The following is a 19,985-nucleotide window of genomic DNA, read 5'->3' as shown; positions in this document are numbered from 1 at the left end:
AATACGACATTAATTTGTTATGAATTTTTTATTTAATAAACCCATTTTTGATCAAAATGGTGTTTACTCAGTTTTGTACTGCTACTTTTTAGTTACGCTTTTCGAAAAAAGCGAATTATGAGTGAGTTTCGATAGAAAGATTTTACTGATTTTTTCCGCAAAATGTCAATTTCCTATTTTTGTTTTCATAATAAGAATATTAACAATTTTGTGATTAAATTTTTCGACATATTTTAAAATAATTTTGAAGATAATATTAATATAAGCAAATTAAAAAGCTTTGAAGAATGTGAAATTGTATTTTATTAACACTAAAATACATCTTCTAATAATAACAAAGTCTAAGGAATAATTGGTCAAGTTTTTGAATATTTTTAATCTCTTCAAAATTATTGAATCTTTGAATTTTCTTTAACAAGTAATTAGTCAAATAAAAATTATTAAAAATTTAGAATTCAACACGTTGTTCTCATACCGTGGTACGTCTTAAATTGATCGCTTTAGCTAGCCACTAGAGAGCGCAGTTTTCTTTATATGAACGCATACGCCAGCGAAATTCAAACTCGTTCAAATCTTAGAAATAATTATAATGTATTTCCTACAATTCGGCCATTCTGAAGGAAACATTCGACCCGAATGAAGATTAATGCGTATCAACCCATGGTTTAATGAATTCAGTACATGTACTGGTTTGAAAAGGACCTTCTCCAGGAACTGCTCACTTCACATCATACGTGTCGCTTGGCTTAGTTTTTAAAATCTTATATGGTCTTAAGTATTTTGCTCGCAACTTCCGATCTGTTATCATGTGAAATCTTCGTATAGCAATCAAATCCCCGACCTCGTATTTTCTTGGAGCTCTACGTCTTAGGTTGTAGGTCTTTTGGTTCTCTCGCTATCTTTCGAGAATTTGAACCTTAGCTTTTACTCGCTGTGCTTGACGATTCTCACTAAACTGCTAACGAAGTTCTTCCTCCAGCAACACTTTAAGACGTAGATCTTCCTTACACCTCAAAGGAACTCCAATCAACAATTCGAAGGGTGTTGATCAAACTCTACGTTGATACGTCGAATTAAGAATATATTCCAGATTGTCCAGATGGCTATACCACTTGCTTAGATCATCTACTGACAACTTAGTGAGTTTGGCAAAGATGGATCGATTGATTCTCTCAATCTGTCCATTAGCACCTGATAGACCGGTTGTTATAATTGAGTGCTTGATTCCTTCGTTTTCGCAGTATTGTCGAAACTCCTCTAGCGTAAAAGCTGTACCTCTGTCCGTAATTATCAAACTAGGAGTTACAAAAATATACTTTTGTTTATTTAATTTTTCAATAACCTCAGATGTCGTCGTAGATCGAGTAGGATATAGCAAGGTAAACATCAGATCACTGGCCAGTACAATAACGTCATCAAAATAAACCACTGCAAGTCCTTCATTAACAATGTTTCTGAAAATATGATTTACAAACCGTTGAAAAACAGGAGGTGAGTTACACAAACCAGAAGGAGCTTTTAGAAATTCGTACTGACCGCTATTCGTTACAACTGAAGTATATTTGCGACTTCATTCATAAACATCAACATAAAAGAATCCATTTCTCAAATCGATAGTACTAAAAATATTCACATCTTTAAGTTTATCAATTTGTTCTTCGATCATTGGTATAGGATAACGATCCTTTTCAATTTTCGCATTCAAAAAACGATAATCTACGCAAACACGATGAGAGCAATCTTGTTTTTATCTACTAACACCAGACTGGCATATTCAGAGGAACTAGGTCTGACTATACCTTCGCTTATCCATTGTTTAATCTGTTTATCAACTGTATCGCGTTCGAAAAATGGCAGTCAGCGTGGTTGCGCATAAACGAGCTTGTCATCTTTTAGAGTAATATTTAATTCAATATTAGTGCTCTTAGTTTAAATTGGCTCTTACGTTTCAATCATGTTTTTTTACCTTTTTTATAACATCTTTATCAGCAATCTCATTAATATTATTTTGAATGGATGGCGTTATATCTATTGCGGCTATGAAGTAAGTTTCATCAGACTTTACAACTTTAACACCATCTTTATTAAAATTCAAAGGCACTTGACTTAATATATCTCGACCGATAATAACTTTGTGGTTCATAGCATCAACAGGTACAACATGCATACTCAATAAAAGTTTATGACCATCCATATTAACGTCTGCTTGAAAATGACCTTTAGTACCCGATTTTCTATTACCAAATACTCCTAACTGTAAACAAGTATCTTGTAATTTAAAATATTTTAAATTGACAAACTCGTCTTCCCTCATGAAGCTAATCGGACTGCCCATGTCTACAAATATTAACATTTTTACAATTTTAATTTCAATAGCTTTCAGTGGCTCAGATTTATTTCCTGTATTGATAATATTAACATTAGTCCGCGAGTCATTACTTTGTTTTCTGTTCTTACAATCAACAGTGATGTTACAAATCTCGTTAAATTTGAAACATTTTGAACCTCGACTTTTATATCTGCAATCTTGAGACTGACAGATTTAGTTTTAGACCCTTATTTAGACCCTTATTTTAGACCCAGATTTAGACCCTTTAGTTCCACAGTTGAAACAACTTATATCTATATTTTTACTTGTCTTTGTCATTTTGTCGGTGACTTCTTTTTTTACATTTTTATATTTCGAAAAAGATTGATTTTTATTGAGATTTCCCCGCATTTTCTTATAATTTTTCAACGTTTCCTTAAATTCACTCACAGACTTCGCACCTTAAAGTATTAATTTATTAGTTGTGCTAATGTTTATATCATTAATTACGTATTCAATACAGCATCGTTTTCAATTTTACCCTGTAATGCCAGTTCGCGCATTACTATAAAATACTCTTGAACACTTTCGGATTCTTTAATTTTGCGCTGCGAAAGCATCGTGTGCAATTGCGTACTTGTCACTTTTGTTGAAAATTCTTTGAGAAGAGAATCCTTTAACTTATCCCATGATACTAATCCTCTCTCACTTTCAACAAAAAGTTTAGCGAATCCCTTTAATGATTTTTTGGCAAAAATAACTTTTTGAATATCTTCCCAACCGAAAAGTGTTGCAGCATCCTCAAAATCCGCGACCCATTTTTCGATCGGAAAATCGTCATTACCATTAAATTCTCTTAGAGTCTCTTCGACATCTCTAAGCTCTACAGTGAAATTAACTTATCCCCTACTTAGAAAATGATCTAAGTAATTTCTTTCACCTGGAGCTTCATTTTCACCTGCAACACTATTTTCATTATTTTCAACTCCCTCTACACTGTCAACGTCATTATCGTCATCCGGTGTGTCACTGTCATTTGGTTGTGGTACCAAAGAGTTAATATCTATCAAGGAATTTACCATTTTCTTTCATAGTCTTTCCTTGCCCCCCGTGTAGTTTAAACCCAGAACGTTACACATTGATATTAAATCTCCTGCCGAAAACTTAACAGAATATTCCATCTTGCCACGATATTCGTCAGAGTCAGCTTCAAATTCAAACCCAGAAAATTCACGTAACTTATTCCTATTTACCCTGTCTCCATCTTCCTCGAAAATTAAATTGTATAAAACACCTATCGACTTACGCGGCGCCGTCTTTATACGTTGTTTAGTGGTCTCAATTTGCGCTAAATTTTCCATTCTAATCGCTTTTCGCCTTAACAAAAAAGGAAACACAAATGTAAGTAATTACAAACGCACTCTTCTTAACACTATCGCAGTATACGTCATATTATTTACGTCATAAATCATCTGATATTATTTCAATTCTTTATTTTACACAAATAGCATAAACATCAAAATAGCTAAATGTGGAGAATACTAAACAAAACAACTTTACATCTTATTGCCAGCTACAACGTATCTGTCGGTAAGCACCTACTCTTCCTTACCGCAGAATCTTTTCTATCGGCTTCTTTACAAATCCGAATGGAACAAATATGGCCAACTTACATCCTTTGTACTCTGCTTGTAGATTCCAACTTATTCCTCGTCTTTCTGTTCCTCTTTACACCCTGCTTTTCACAAAAAAAATGGCTCACCCTCTCTTGACGTCTTCGTCTTAAATATTCGTATTTTCAAAAGAAGGCTGGGTCGTCGTCGTTTCTGCGATTGATTGTTTTCGTCTTTAATCTCCTCCAAAATTCCTTGGAAATTTTTCGTCTTCCTACATCAATCCTGGAACGAGCCCCCAAATTGTGAAATTAACATAATTAAATGTCCAGGGTCTTTAGGAATAACTAATTCACTTTTAGCTTATAATAGAGATGTATTGTTAAAATAATGCACAACTATGCTACAAACTTAATTTAGAATTCAACACCTCGTTCTCATACGGTGGTACGTCTTTAATTGATCGTTTTAGCTGGCCACTAGAGAGCCCAGTTTTCTTATATGAACGCATATGCCAGGGAAATTCAAACTCGTTTAAATCTTAGAAATAATTATAATGTATTTCCTACACTTTGAAAATAACCTTGACATATTTTTAAAACGTCGACAAATTCTCAATATCTTTTAAAATAATTTGAATTTTTCCCTTAAAAAAATCTAGAAAATTGAAAACATTACCTAAAAACCTTCCACAATCTTTTCATGAAAAGTTTGTCAATGTTTGTCAAGAAAAAGAATCAATTTATATTTTGCTAGAAAACTTTAGAAAATGTGTAATTCTCTTGAATTCTTTCAAAAAACGTGTAAGGCTTCTACATCTTTTGTTCTCTAGCTTTGAAAATGTACTTTTTGTTAAAAATTCCTAAAAATTTTTAGAATTAACTCGAATTAAAAAAAAATTCGATAATATTCAAAATTTACAAAAATTGGCTTTATATCTTCTACATTTTTTTCAACCTTCATAAAAATCTTTCTTATCTTTTTTAATTTTCTTTGACAAATTAATTACTCAGAATAAAAAATCATTTTAAGTATTACCAGTTTTTTCGAAAATTTCAGAAATGTACATTTGATTAAAAATCTTGTTTATTCTCTTCAACTTATAAAGAATCTTTAATTTTTGTTTCAAAATACAAAAAATTTTATACCTTTTTAAACATTTTCATTTTCCCCTTAAATAAATGAAAACTGCAAAATGAAAAACATATCTTAAAATCTTTTAGATTCCTTCTAGGCTAAGTTTGCAAAACTTTTGAATCATTAAAAATTGCTTTTCCCAAATAAAAAAAAATTATTAATCAAATTTCTCTATGAAACTGAAGAGAATTGATCATTTTCTTGAAACCTTTTAAATCACTTGAAAATATTCTAAATGTGTTTTTCGCTATCTTCAAGAATGTACTTTATGTTTAAATGTTATTGCAATATTTTCAAGATTTAAAATAAACAAACTTTTATCTTCCTATGTAAAAGATTTGATTTGTAATGTAAACTATAGAGGTCTAGTTTAGAGTTTAGATTTTTAGAATCTATATCATTTTTTTCTTTCAAGGTCTTCTCCCATTTCGTCATTTTGACTCGGAATTTCGATACGATACTGTTACGAAACAACACCTTTCGACATTTCTCCGATATGACACAAAAACGAGCGATACCAATCCGAGACTGGAAGGTGAGTATCGTATCGGTATCGTCTCATTATCGAAAAATATCGATCGGAAGCATCACTAAAGTAATCATGATAAATACAATTTTTACTTTATTTTGCAAAATCCTAATACCCAATCCAAGGCAGAGATAAATAAATAATGTATTATATTTGATATAAAATTGTTGAGTATAATGTAGAAAATTTGATATTTTGGGCAAAATCGAGTGCGAAGCACGAGATACGTGATGAGAATGTGTCCACTAACGCCGAAAGAGCTTTTACAAAAGAGAGTTCACAATCGCAAAATTACAGTTGTCGATTTCTTGATCTTAAATTTTGAAAGGTCTCTATACGAATGTGGGAGAAGTGCAAAGACCGATCGCGGATATGCTAATGCACGAATCTGAGAAAAATGAAAAGTCCGAGCGCGTGGCGCGAGTTACATACAAAATTGACAGCGAAGCGCAAGATAAACACATCCTCGAGCGCGGAGGGCGAGACCAAACAATCGCGCGCCCAAGGCCCTAGTCTCAGAGTTATTGTAATTTTTCATTAAAAAGTAGAATAGGGTAGTTTAAAGAAATGTAAATACTCCAAGTCATGACTAAATATTACATTTCATCTAGAAAATAGATTATTTAAAAATAAATAATTTTGATTTATTTAAATAATTAAAAATTGCTTAAAAAGTTATGGGGAATATTCAAATCATCCATTAGTAATTATTTATATGAAATAAGATGATAGAAATTGCTATTCCCTCCTTTACATTCTTCAATTTTTTGATTCGTTAATACTCTTCTGTTAAATGTTGCGAAACCGATTAAAATGAATATATTTTGCCCTTTTTTCGAAAACTTTTGTTCTGAAAATTTTTCATTTACACGTAAAACTCTTTATAACTTAGCCAATCGTGCTTTCAAAATCCCGCCGCGTAAGACTTGAGATTTGTTGGTTATGTTGTACATAGAACATGTATTTCATTATTATCTGCAGTCTCTTTCTTTCTTATCTTACAATGACTTATGTATTTTAATTCGGATTGGGTGCATAAATGGTAAGAAATGGTATTTAATTAGTTTTAATTAGTTATTTCTTCATATTTTGAGATTTACTGCATTTATCTATTTACAATACATTACCGGTAAATTACGGGTAAATGGCAATCAAAACGTCACTTCTATCATAAGTTTCACAGTCCCCATCGAACCACGGCTTTTAACCTGGCGAATGCCAGACTGGCTTTGGAATAAGACTTAATTTTTCTGCTGTGTGAAATTGCAGCCAACATTTTTTTATTTAAAGTTTCTACATCATAACTGTTACATTCAAAATGTGGTATAGTTACTATTTGTTCATCGTACGTATTTTCCGGATCATCCTTCCATAACATTTGTCTAAATTCAAGCTTTTCTCCCACTTTTTTAAGATTAAGCAAAGATGCAATTTGAAGACTTACACAGATAGGAAAATGATAAGATGAGGATGGAATATCGATAACTGTAAAATCAGAGACCAAGGTTAAGGAGCCAAGTCCGCTGCTTTGTACAGAAACGCTTCTTTGCCCACTTCTTCGTGATTCCTGGCCATTTTAAGAAGAGGGTCTCTTCCATTTGCAACTCTATGTGCTGTACCCAGAATAATCCTGTTGTGAAGACATTCAAGACTCAATATTCCGCGATCACCCTGACGGCGTGAGATGTACAGTCGCAGAACGGAAGACTTAAGATGCATGCTTTTGTTCATGTGTATAACCTTTCTTGTCCCGACATCAAGCGATCTGAGCTTGTTTTTCGTCCATGGAACTACTTGAAATGAATAGAGTACTACCGGGACGACAAGCATGTTCATTGCAGATACTTTTTCCTCGCCGACATTTTGGAAGACCAAATCTGTCGGATGAGACGTTTGTATTTGCTTCGGAGAGTATCCTTTATAGAAGTCACATCCTGAATGCGGCTCTGTGGCACGCCCAGGTATGTATAAGTCTTTCTAGCGCAAAGCTGTCGTATAGCGCTTCTATCAACGAGCTCAGGATCTTCAGGGACGCCATTAGGTTTTCCTAGCTTCAAATAAACCTTGGCGCTAGATGTAGCTGCTCTTTATTTTCAGCATAGATCTTAAAATCGTTCATGTAAAATACATGAGTGACCTTGTACTTTCGTTCTGCAGGTTTGCTGCACAAGTACTCGTCGGAATGGCGAAGTGCTGGAGATGGTGGCAATAATGTAAGGCAAAAGAGGAGTGGGCTCATGGTGTCGCCCTGAAAGACACCTCTCTGAAAGGTGACTTTGTTAGTTGTCACACGATTTTTTCCAGATGAGATAGTAAACCTGGTTTTCCAAAGCGGCATCAATCTCTCTTTGCACCTAACTATTTGCGGACGAACCTTTAAGATTTCCAAAAGACAGATGATAAGTCTATGGGAGGTCGAATCGAAAGCTTTCCGATAATCAATCCAGGTCATCGATAGGTCACGCTTATAGAATGCTGCATCTTTGCAGACACATCTATCGATGAGCAGGTTCTCCCGACATCCGGCTACGCCTTTCTTTGAGCCTCGTTGTTCATATATTTGTTGCCACACAGGTTCAATTGCCCGAACAATCCTATCATTTAGGATAGCTGTGAATATCTTATAAAGTGTGTTCAGACAAGTTGTTGGCCTGTAATTCTTCGGGTCAGCTAAGTTGCCTATTTTCGGTAGGAGTATTGGGCACCCTTTCACCAACCACTCTGGAATCCGCTCTTCCGACTTCAAATATGAGGTGAAAATACGGGCCAAACGCTGATGGGTTGAAGAAAACTTCTTCCACCAGAAGGTTTTGATACAATCTGGTCCCGGTGCGGAATAGTTCTTCATCCCTATTAATAGTTTTTTCACCTCCTCGGTAGTGATGGATGGGGATTCTTTATCAGATGTTATGAGGGCAACACATAACTCCTTGAAGCTATTTATATTTTCTGAGTCTTCGTCCAGTCTATGCTGCACTTCGTAGACTTTTCTCCAAAATACTTCGAACTTCTCTGGTTTGGGTGGGTGTTCGACAGTAACTGGAGGGTCTTAGAAGAGTCGAGATTGGTCAGAGAGAAACTGTTGATTTTCTCTGACCCACCTCTTCCACCGCTCTAGTGATAACGGGTCCGGAGTTCGCGCGCGAACTTTCGAACCTTCGCGGTAAAAATCCTGCGAGATGTGATGTAGTCAATCACACACTGAATGCGGGACGCGTACTTTCTTGCCCAGCCTATCTTTATGGCAAGTTGATGCTTTCGTCTTTTGGTCTTATGGTCAACCGTTGGTTTTGTTTTACGATACGCATCGGCCAAAGCTCTCGGTGCATTATACATATAATAATTGATAGCCCAGAGGTCGGATTCATCGGAAAAATGTCCACGAAGCTCGTCATCCATTTCAGCCATATCTTTAGGCTTGAGAGAAACCTTGGTGCTGATGTTTCTCCTGGTCGTAAAGTATCGCTCTTCCTCTATTGGATGCCTGCCCGCGGTTGGTCTTAGTGTCGCCTCTCTTTCTATGTTATCGGCTTCTTCTAGCTGTGGTAGAGTAGGCGTTCCGCTTACATAGCCCCTTTTTCGGAGTAGTTCAGCATGGTTTCGCAGATGTTGCTGCGAAAAGTGCGATAGCTCCGGGTGTTTCTCGCACCACAGAGCATGCAGCCGTGCCATGTAACCCCGTTCACGGGCCACACTCGCATCATAGCACTCTAGCAAGTCGTGATTCAGTCGCTCCGTCCACCCAAAGGTCGCGAGATTCCGCTGATCCATCGCATTGAATCCATTTTCATAGGCTCCCCCAGCTCAAGATTGGTTGGCATTGTTGGCCGACCCATTGTCGGGAGCCCTGCGCGTTCTGTTGTTTTGAACCGCACTTACTACAACTATATTTGGTGTTGCAATTGTTGTTCCCACGAGAAGCTAGGGAAAGGGGTTCGTCCATCCTTGTGGAGCCCCGCATGCAAGGATAAGGCTGCGTACTCTGAGAGGTCGCCCGGTATCCCAGAGTAACCGTCCTAGACACCTCACCCAGGTGCCATTCAGCTTTCGGCACGGTTTTCACACCTCCGCTTGGGGATTAATTCCTTCGAGACCACCCCTGGACAATTGTCCATGACTGCCTATTTATCTTTTTAACCATATTCAGCAGAAACCCTTGGTATAGGGACCCTCTATCCGCAACCCGAGGACGCGTTTAATGGCTTCGTCATAGGCCCTTCGGATTGATTCTAGAGAAATCAAAATATATATTTCATTTATATAACTTATCTTTTTACCTTTTTCATCATGTTAATATATTGTTAATCTTTCGAAAGTATCAGTCAACCACAATTGTAATATTAAAATATTGAATAATGTAAAATAAATGAATACTTTGCACAATTCACATTTGAATTACATTATTTGAAAATAAACGTAAACATACTGATCTAAAATAATTAAAATTCTAGTCACCATTACAGATTTATATTGCAAAGTTAGTCGCCCTAAGCACCCTAACGGATATTTCGTATCTGCTGTGCTGTTTGGGTCGGAGAGGAGTCTCTAGCCACGCGTCTATCACCACCCTCGCTCTCCAGTTGGAATAATGGTGGTAGCTGAACATGTATTTCTAGCGGAAATTTCCCCAGGCTGGGCATGTCTGGTCTAGAGTGTTATTTTTCGACGATTCTCAAAACATCGTAAACCCAGGATCGAGCCCAGAATTTAGATTGAGTGCGTGTCATGCCTCACTCAACTTTCTTGTTGTTAGAGATTACATTCGGTTTAAAGAAATTTAAAATGATCAAATATAAAGGAATTTAATTTTAATATTCTGCATTCGGTTCATTACATAACGAAGAGACGATTAAAAAAAGAAAGACGAAAATCGGTTAATCTGTTAAATTTCTGGAAAAACCTTTTTTCTCTCTTCTCTGATTGCACGACAAAAAATACAGTGAAACTCTTGAATAGATCTTCCTTCTTTCGCAATTCCGAGAATTCACGCCGCGACGCATGTAGATATAACAGGTGCTGCGCGGGGTGCGCGGGTTCTGCGGCTGTTAATTTGACGAGCAGTCAGGCGTGAACAAACAAAAGCGGATCAGGCTATAGTAAGTTAGTTGCCACCCACCGTTAGCCCCGAAATCGGTGCCATAAAAGAGTTTCACTGTACTGCAAAAAAGATGCTGCGCCCAGAATTGGAAACTGTTGAATCGGAAAAGTATGGAATTTCCATTTATTTTATGTTCATGTTCTTATTCATTTTATTTATTTATTGATATCATTTCATTATTTTAATTTCATGGTAACAATTTTCAATTGAAAACTCTGCAAGCATAGATAATCATAATATTCCTATCTTTTTTCTTGAATCTTTATTTGTTTCAAATACAACTGCTTGCGTCACAATGAATGTGCTCTTGCCCAGATAGCAATGCGTGATGCAGCACGCAGGCCGCACGGCGTGAGAGCGCGATATGTCATCGGGACTACCGACACAGTGCCCGCACGACTTGCAGATCGTACGTAAATCCCCACTGTGCCCGCGAACGGTGTTGCGCGATGTGCCACATAGCATGTGACCGTCCACGCGACAAGGCGTCGGAGTAACGTGCGGATTAAGAAAAAAGCTGTAACTTTCATTTATGTCCTTTCTTATGATTCAGCAAGAGGAAAGTAATATTTTAACGTTATTTATCACGCTAAAATATAGTCTTGTATATAAAAGTCCGTAAGATCAATATATATATATATATATATAAATTTGTTTCTCAATGTGTAAAAAACGTAAAAAAATGCGTAAAAGAAATAGAAAAACCCATTACACGAGGGAGTCATTTTTATTATAACATACCACACATTATTGATATGCAAGATACCTAAATGCTTGAAAGTTTTATTTCAAAGATTGTATTACTTATTCGATTTATTTGGATGCAATATCAAGAAGTCTAAATCTTGAGGTATACTTATTTTTTCATTTTTTAAATTATCTAAAAAGAAATTTGCTTTACAAATATCTTCTATAGCTTACTCTGAAACTCTGCTGTTTAAATTATCGTGCGCACATGCCAGTTGTGCGTACGCATGGTTTATCACATGAGTGGGTCCTATCCTGTGAGTGCGTGGAGTGTTTATAGTTCGTGCCAGCTTATTCAGTACCTGATCTCAGTAATATTGTGGCCACAAGTAAAGATATTATAATGCAATTATCTTATTATTTGTGGAGTAAAATAGGGCAATTCAGTTTTAAAATTTCGCGCTACTAACCGTCGTTTCATGATATTCCTAAAATTGAATAAAACAACGTTATTTATGAAATAAAACTGTCTTCACATTTTTTTATTGTACTTACTTTTAAAGTATATTTTAAACAGTGACATGAGCAATATTGTGCATGGCATTGAGAGCAGATACTTCTTTTTCTCAAAATCGTATCATTGTCCCTGTCACTCCCAAGAAAAAAAGAATCCATTAAAAAGATGACTGTGAATTGCGTATCTGTCATTTGCAGATTCAGAAAGTTAAAACAGAATCGGTTTGCGACTATGTGAATCTGACATTTACTCAAGCAGCTTCGAATCTGCCATGTACTGCAATAACCATTTCAAGCAAGGTTATATTGAATCGGTTTCCTTCTTTCTGAATAAGACCTACTTTTTTGTAGTTAAGCTGCCATACTTCACACGATTTTTTTAATTTATGCATTATCGAAAGATTATAAGAAATCATGCGCAGGTCCACTAGATTCCTTTTGCTATTTCAGTTATTAGTCTTTTACCGCATATAAATTAAACAACAAAATTTCTAAACAATTTAAAATTGTTTGCAGAAATGTAAATTATATAAACAATAATTTAATCCCCAAAAATGTAACAAATAATCGTGTTTTCTGATTGAAATGTAATGGTTTGTCATTGTTTGGAGCAGTAGATGTTTCTAGAAACAATCTTCTATTAAACAATCTTAATTTTCTCAATTAGTTTGTTTACAATAACTAAATAGTGTTTCACATGACTGTATAGTGTATTCAAAGTATAGATGACCACCTTTTAATTTTTTAAGCAAATATAACTTGTTAAAATAATTACATTTTGAAAAATACTTTTGAAAACGTATTTTCTGAGTTAAACATAATATTCAATGATTTCAAGGACTAGTAAATTCTGCTAAAATTTCCATGATTTTTAAAACAATTTCCAATGATTTAAGCAATGGCAAATTATTTAAACAATTATTTAATCCAAAAAAATGTAACAGGAGAAAATTTGGTTAGGAAACTTTACCGAACCTTTAAGTATAATTGGGATATATGGATCAAAAGGAGAATGTTTGACATTATTGTAATAACTTGCGTCTTGCGAAATGTTAAATAATAAATGACAAATCGGTCAACTTTAATAACGAAGATTAAATTTTTCAAATATACAGTAAAGACTTTCAAAAGTAATCATTATTGCACGTGATGTAATTATTGCACAATATTATGTCACATATTCAGAAAAAATTGGAAAAGTTTTATGCTTTTTAAATAATGTTTGCAAATGTAAAGTCAAGCAAACTATAAATTATTCAGTGACAATAATTCCCTCAAAATCGGTTACAGAATAATCAATTTCGGTGATTCTTTTTTGGGTTGGTAAAGTTTTAAATGGACTCTAGAGAAAAATTAATTTCGCTTATGTTATAATCTCCTGCATATTTTATGAAAGTTTGTCACTGTGAGCCAGCTTTTCATTATTGCTACGTTAGACTTTATTTGGTAAACCGATAGACACGCAGTATCAGAGATGATGTGGGAGATTGCCGATCACATGTATTCAATTACGAACGATTTTCCGCAGCGTCCCCACTTACACTAAGCTTTTGCGAACTAAAATAAATCGCCCCCAATAACACATAGCCGTCTTGCGAACTAGAATAGATGATACACGGTTCTACTTGAGCGGCCAAACAGGGCGGCATTTTTCCAGATTGAAAATGTCGGTAGAGAAGATCAGAGAGGGTAATTTCGCGTATATTGTCTATGTTAAATATTTTAGTTCGTAAACTGGTTAGGTGCATTTGGGATGCTTTAGTTAAAAATTTAAAAATAAAAGAATCTGAAATATCTTAAGGGAATTTTTATAATTATTCAGAATTAAACATTTTGAAAAAATTACTGCTTTTTTGTTATTCAAAGATTAATTTAAGTGCCAAATCAATCAAAATTTTAATAATTATTTTTGTACATAACGTTAAAAAAAATGGTGAAAAATAAGAAATTTTCATTGAAAATTAGTACTTTTTTATGTTTAAAGATAACTATATATTTTTTTAATGTATTGTTTATTAGTAGAAAATTTATCTTCTCGGTTAAAAAATCATCTTTTTCATGGAAAATTTGACTCTTTTTTGAAATATTGTTGATTTTGAATTGAGAATTTAACTATTTTATTTATGCTTGAAATTTGATCTTTTCAGTAACAAATTCATCTATTTGATTGACAATTTTTAAATTTCGGTTTTCAAGTTTGTTGTTTTTTAGTAGAAAATTATTTTGCAGGTTAAAAATTCTTCTTTTTAATTGAAAATTAAACTTTTTTTTAATCCGTTGTTTTTCGGTTGAAAATTGAACTATTCTATTTGTCTTTTTACTGCTTGAAAATTAATCTTAGATGAGAATTCATTTTTTGTCTTACAAATATAAGTTTTTAAAAAAATATTTTTGGCCTAAGATTTCGGGGAAAGTTTTCATTTTTCTTTTTTAATAGTTTTTAAAGAAAATTTTAAAATATTTTGAAACTTTTTAAAACATTTAAAAAATGCGTTGACTCAAGAATCTGATAAAGAAAAGTATCAACACTCAGAAATTTCCGAAAAAGTAAATATTTATATAACACCCAGATCGCGGTCGTGAGACATGGCCATCGGTATTATTTATCGCGTATATGCTTGGAGCTGGTGTCATTTCTAGATGACCGTTGCTGACAGTAGGATCATGCGGTGGTTGTCTAATCTTTTGTTTGAAATTTTCATGTACAATATTTCCTAAATTCTTATAATTTGATATAATATCTAATATATTACAGTGAATTTAAAATTCTTAGATTAGAAAAGTCCGGAATGATAAAATTCCTGATAGTTTTTAAGGTTATTGAATTTAAAACTTCACGAATATAAACATTTAAAAAATTATTTGAGTATTAAAAAAATTAATTTAAATGAATGAAATTTTTTTACTGGAAAAAGTGTAGGCAGCGAGAATCGAGGCCGCAGCCTTCCGCCTACATATCTAAAGTGCTTTTACCTGTGTTTACAAAAATTATGAATTCGAACAAAAAAACACTACCTGGCACTCCATTGCCAGTGCTTATAGAAATATTGGAGAGGCTGGATTTTAAAAAGCTGTAATAAATAAGTTGAAGCAAATAATAGAAAATTTAATAATTTATTATTTTAACATCCCTGGAGGACTTGGTTCTTTTTTAAAAGACTCAAAAGAACAGCCAGATCAACTTTTAAACTGTTGAAATTCGGATTCTACGTTAAATTTTCTATTAGAAACTCACGGAGTAATTGCAATACTTTTTTTGCAGCGTTAAAAAATTTTAAAAATGTTAACTTCTGCTGAAGGTAACTTCAAGCGCATCCATAATGGCGTCAGACAAAATTCTTAAAGTTACCGAAGGAATGCTTAATATCTGCTACTAAAAGAAAATGCACTTGAAGGCGCCTTCGGCCCATGTAAATGACAGGTATTTAATTGTTTAAAGTTTTTAACGCTGCAAGAAAAAGTGTTGCGATTACTTCGTGAGTTTCCAATGCAAATTTTATTTTAGAATCCGAATTTCGACAATTTCAAAGTTGATTTTGCTGTTTTTTAAAAAGCGAAGGGGAAACAACTCCTAAAATGGCGGTCCAGCGTAGCTGGATTACCTCGGATTACGTCGGATTAACCTGGAGTACCTTGGATTACGCGAACTACGATGGATTACTTCGGATTACCTAGGATTACTGTGTATTACTTCGGATTAATCGGATTACTCCAAATTGCTTGGATTACCGCGGATTACTCGGATTGCGCCGGACTACCACTGGTTACTCTGAATTACATAGAATTGTGCTGGATTACTTCACCTAAACTAGCCTCCAACGTATGTTCATTTCATATATCACGCGAATAGAGGTAGTGTGTGGCCCAGCGAATAGAAGACGAGAAAAAATCGAGAAAAGGAACCTGTCCTTCTCTAAGGATGGCCATTGGTGATTGGTCAGTTGATCTTCTAATAAAAGCAGATGGAGGATGAGTAGAACCAATCGCCATTCTTAGAAAAGGACAGGTTCCCTTTCTCGATTTGTTCTCTCTTTCTATTCCCTGGTCCATTTCCGACAGCCGTAGCCAGCGTTCCAGTACTGTATGTCGATGGTCTGAAATCCCCTCATATCGCAGCAAAAAGTCGGTCGAACAGTCGATCAATTGGACCAAACCTAACGTCAACCGCGAGAAGCCGGTTTATAGAACACGTGTAGGTACGGCCGAGAGCTCTGCAAGATTTGATTTAACTTGGGATTAATCTTCTGTTTCCATGTAGGAATTAGTAACTTTGAAAAATATTTGTATATATTCACAACTTTGGTGCCATATATTCTTACACCCGGTCGACCCAGTGGTTTACCTGTGTCTGACTGAAAGTCAACTTCTAATTAAAAAGATTTAATTTGTTTGAAAGAATTCTTCTCCGTCACCCTACCGAAAGAAATCGGTGAGTTTTCTTTAGCGAAATAGCTTGGCCCATGTGAGTCTATAAACAAAGTCGATTTGAAACAAAATAGTCTCGAAGATAGTTTGAGAGATTTGGGTCCTTTTCAAGATCCTTTTAGTGGTCGTTTCAAGAGTGGTGCGACGGTAATATAATATTCCTTTTGTATTCGTCACGTACCGGGCGGGCAGAGTTATTTACAGTAATTGGTCGTGGCTAATCCGCTCTCCCTTTTCAAATTTCTCTTCAAATTATTAACACTTTTTTTAATTGATGAATTTTCTCATTATACTTATTTATAATTATAACTTATATACTGATATACAATTTTCTAGTTGAATTAAAAAATGTTGTCTTTTTGGCCTATCTCATTCCATTTACGAGAAACGTTCTAATAATTCCAATTTTAAGCATTAACAAAAAAAATGTTAGACATCTGAAGTCATCGAAACCCATAGATTCCGAATTATTATGTTTTAGGCTGTTAACTATGAAATTAAAAAAAATCTACTTCTAAATTTTAATCCAAAAACTTAACAAAGGACGCTTGAGTGTCGACTACTCTATTGAGATAGCCTCTCTGCTCGTTATTTATGATCGTATTCTTATTTCAATTTCGAAATTAATTCATGGGTCGCAGGTAAGCTTTAATTTGGTAAACTATTCATGTGTATCGAAAAAAGTTGAACATTCTAGACCACATAAAATTTCAAGTAATAGAAGATTTACAACCCGCTTTAAATATTTTCTTTTTAATTCAGTCTACCCCAAGATAGTATGAAAATACAACACTCGAAACAAAACTAAAATATCAATGAATGTGTTTATCTCGGTTTTTGTGATGGCTACGACTTCTACTTGGCCTACAGGCCAGGTTATGTGACTTTATAGGTTATGGCACAATGAGAATTTCAACAATCTTTATAAAATATATAGATAACTAGTAAAAATATTGGAAAGGTCGCTTTCTTTAAGATTTATTCTATTTTGAAGTTAACGTTTGACGAGGTATTTCGAAACAGACCCATTTTGTAATAAAATAAATTAATATGAAGCATTGCGGGACATTTTATAAAAAATATCGTGCAAAAATAGCGATTATTATTTATTTTTATTTGAAATCAACGTCGATAAAGTTTCTATCTATTCCAAAAGTTCTATAATTATTAGAGAAAACATTTTAGCCCATACTTTAAATGGTTTTAACAATTATTTCCGAGTTTTAACCTTAAATATCCAACTTGCGGAACGTGACAAAGAGCTTGTGAAACAGACTTTGAAGTGATTTTTGAACTCCTTAACTTTAAAATATAAAATTTTATGCTTAATGATTACATTTTTTATATAATTTATTCATACCAAAACATTTTCCAAATCACTGTGAGTATGAATTCCAATTATTAAAAAATTCTGTTAATATTATTTAACAATTTTTAATTTGCAGTTTGGGCAGGTGCATTACGTGACATTTAGCTTACTTTTTTATTTATGACTTTTGAATGAAATTGCCTAAAATTCCTTAAGTTTACTAACTCTAGCAATCCTAGATTGCATAATCCTCTTGAATTCTGCCTGATTCTTGTCTTGAGCCAGTGAGAATACGAGTGAGGTTATTATTAGTCAGTGCATCAGTATTTGGCACGTCTTCATTTTTCTAATCATTTCTCGGTTTCTTATTTGATTTATTTATTATCAATTTTTTTTATTAATTGTTTTTGTTCTTGTGCTTAGGAATACAGAATGAGTATTGATGGTTCTAAACCGGAGGATGATTTTCAGGAGGAGATGTCATTTTTTTTCAAGCCTGGAAGCTGAGATCTCAACTAAAATTCCACACGTACGTGCTCTGATTGTGTGTAAATTGACCGATGAGCTTAATTTGTCTGAGGTTGCTGATAAAGACATAAAAGGAGCAAAGACATTCTTAGACTAGTGGAAAATCGGGTTTTCAGGATATGGTGGGATCCAATGTCAAACCACAGTTCAAGAATAATATGGAAAAAGAAATTATTTATCTCTAAATCAGAACGCGCCAATAGGGCCTTAATAAAAGCTACTGAGAGCTCTATTGATGGCCAAAGGCAGACAAATATAACAGAGTTCTGCAACATTTTAGATAAAAATTATCTCATTTTGAAACAGAACAGAGAACTTCATGATTTTGTACAGCATCACTGGCGGACCGAAGGAGCTGAATGGAGCCTCTACAAAGTACCCGTAAAGACCCCATTGGGTTCCTTTTTAAAAGACTCAAAAAACAGCAAGATCAACTTTTAAACTGTTGAAATTTGGATTCTACGTTAAATTTTCTATTAGAAACTCATGGAGTAATCGCAATACTTTTTTTGCAGCGTTCAAAATTTAAAAAATTGTCATTAACTTCTGCTGAAGTTGACTTCAAGTCCATCCATAATAGCTCAAGTAGTATGTTGCGCGCGAAGTTTAAAAATAAAATTCTTTCTCACTTGCATTGCAGCGTTGTAGTTTGAGGCTTCCACTGTTAGGCGCTAGCATACAGACAAAATTCTTAAAGTTACCGACGGACCGCTTATTTATCTGCTACTAAAAGAAGATACACTTGAAGGCGCCTTCGGCCCATGTAAATGATAGGTATTTTATTTTTTCCAGTTTTTAACGCTGCAATAGAAAGTATTGCGATTAATCCATGAGTTTCAAATGCAAATTTTAACGTAGAATCCGAATTTCAACAATTTAGAAGTTGATTTTGCTCTTTTATTTTAGTTTTTCAAAAAGGAACCGAATGGGGACCCAATGGGGTCTTTACGGGTACTTTGTAGAGGACTTCCTATGCCATGCACATCTGCTGTTGTCAACTATGGTAAAGAAGCATCTAATGCAGTTATTGAAGGTGAAATTAGATTTGCAGATCTGAATAAATATTTAGAAGAGAGAAACTTGGAAAAGATAGTGGTCGAGTCTGAAGATGGAACCCTCAAGTGGATTCTTCAACAAACCAAATTGTTGGTTTTGTCCCAGAACTTGATCAGAATGGTCTACCTGAGACAAATTCATTCGATGAAACAACTACAGAGAATATCAAAAATCTATTCTCTTCTGAAAAATGTTCAAATTACGCTTATGTGATAATGATACAACCGTTGGCAAATGTCGCTCCGTTTTGTTTGACAGTTTTTGGTACGGACAATAAATTAACTGCAGAACAAGTTCAAAATCGTTGGAAGTTTATGGAGAATGAGGCAAGGAAGTATGGCATCACAATTTTGGGATACTCATCAGATGGCGAGACACGCTTACTGCCATGTATGAAATATTACACTTTTCGAAAAGCAGAAATTGTACTCAGTGAATGGCGAGAATTTTTTTTGTTGGGAGAATACTTGGATTCTCTTATCTTACTGGTAAAGGCCAAGAACGAGTGTACTCAAAGTCTACTGCGCCAGTTTCAAGACCGGAAGGAGTTAGCCCTAGAGGAATAGGCTGCATGGGAACGTGGTACGAGGGTAGTTCAATAAGTCCTTAGAATGAAGTATAAAAACAATTTTTTTTGGGTAAATTTTTTTTCATTTTTTAACATAATCTCCTTGGATCTCTATAAACTTGGTCAATCGCTTTTCAAGTTTTTTTAATCCTTCAGAAAAGTGCGTTTTCGGAAGTTCCTCAAAATAAGCACTTACAGAGGCAATGACGTC

Source organism: Belonocnema kinseyi, chromosome 9, assembly GCF_010883055.1.
Source record: "Belonocnema kinseyi isolate 2016_QV_RU_SX_M_011 chromosome 9, B_treatae_v1, whole genome shotgun sequence".
NCBI lineage: Eukaryota > Metazoa > Arthropoda > Insecta > Hymenoptera > Cynipidae > Belonocnema > Belonocnema kinseyi.
This window is presented reverse-complemented; position numbering follows the sequence as displayed.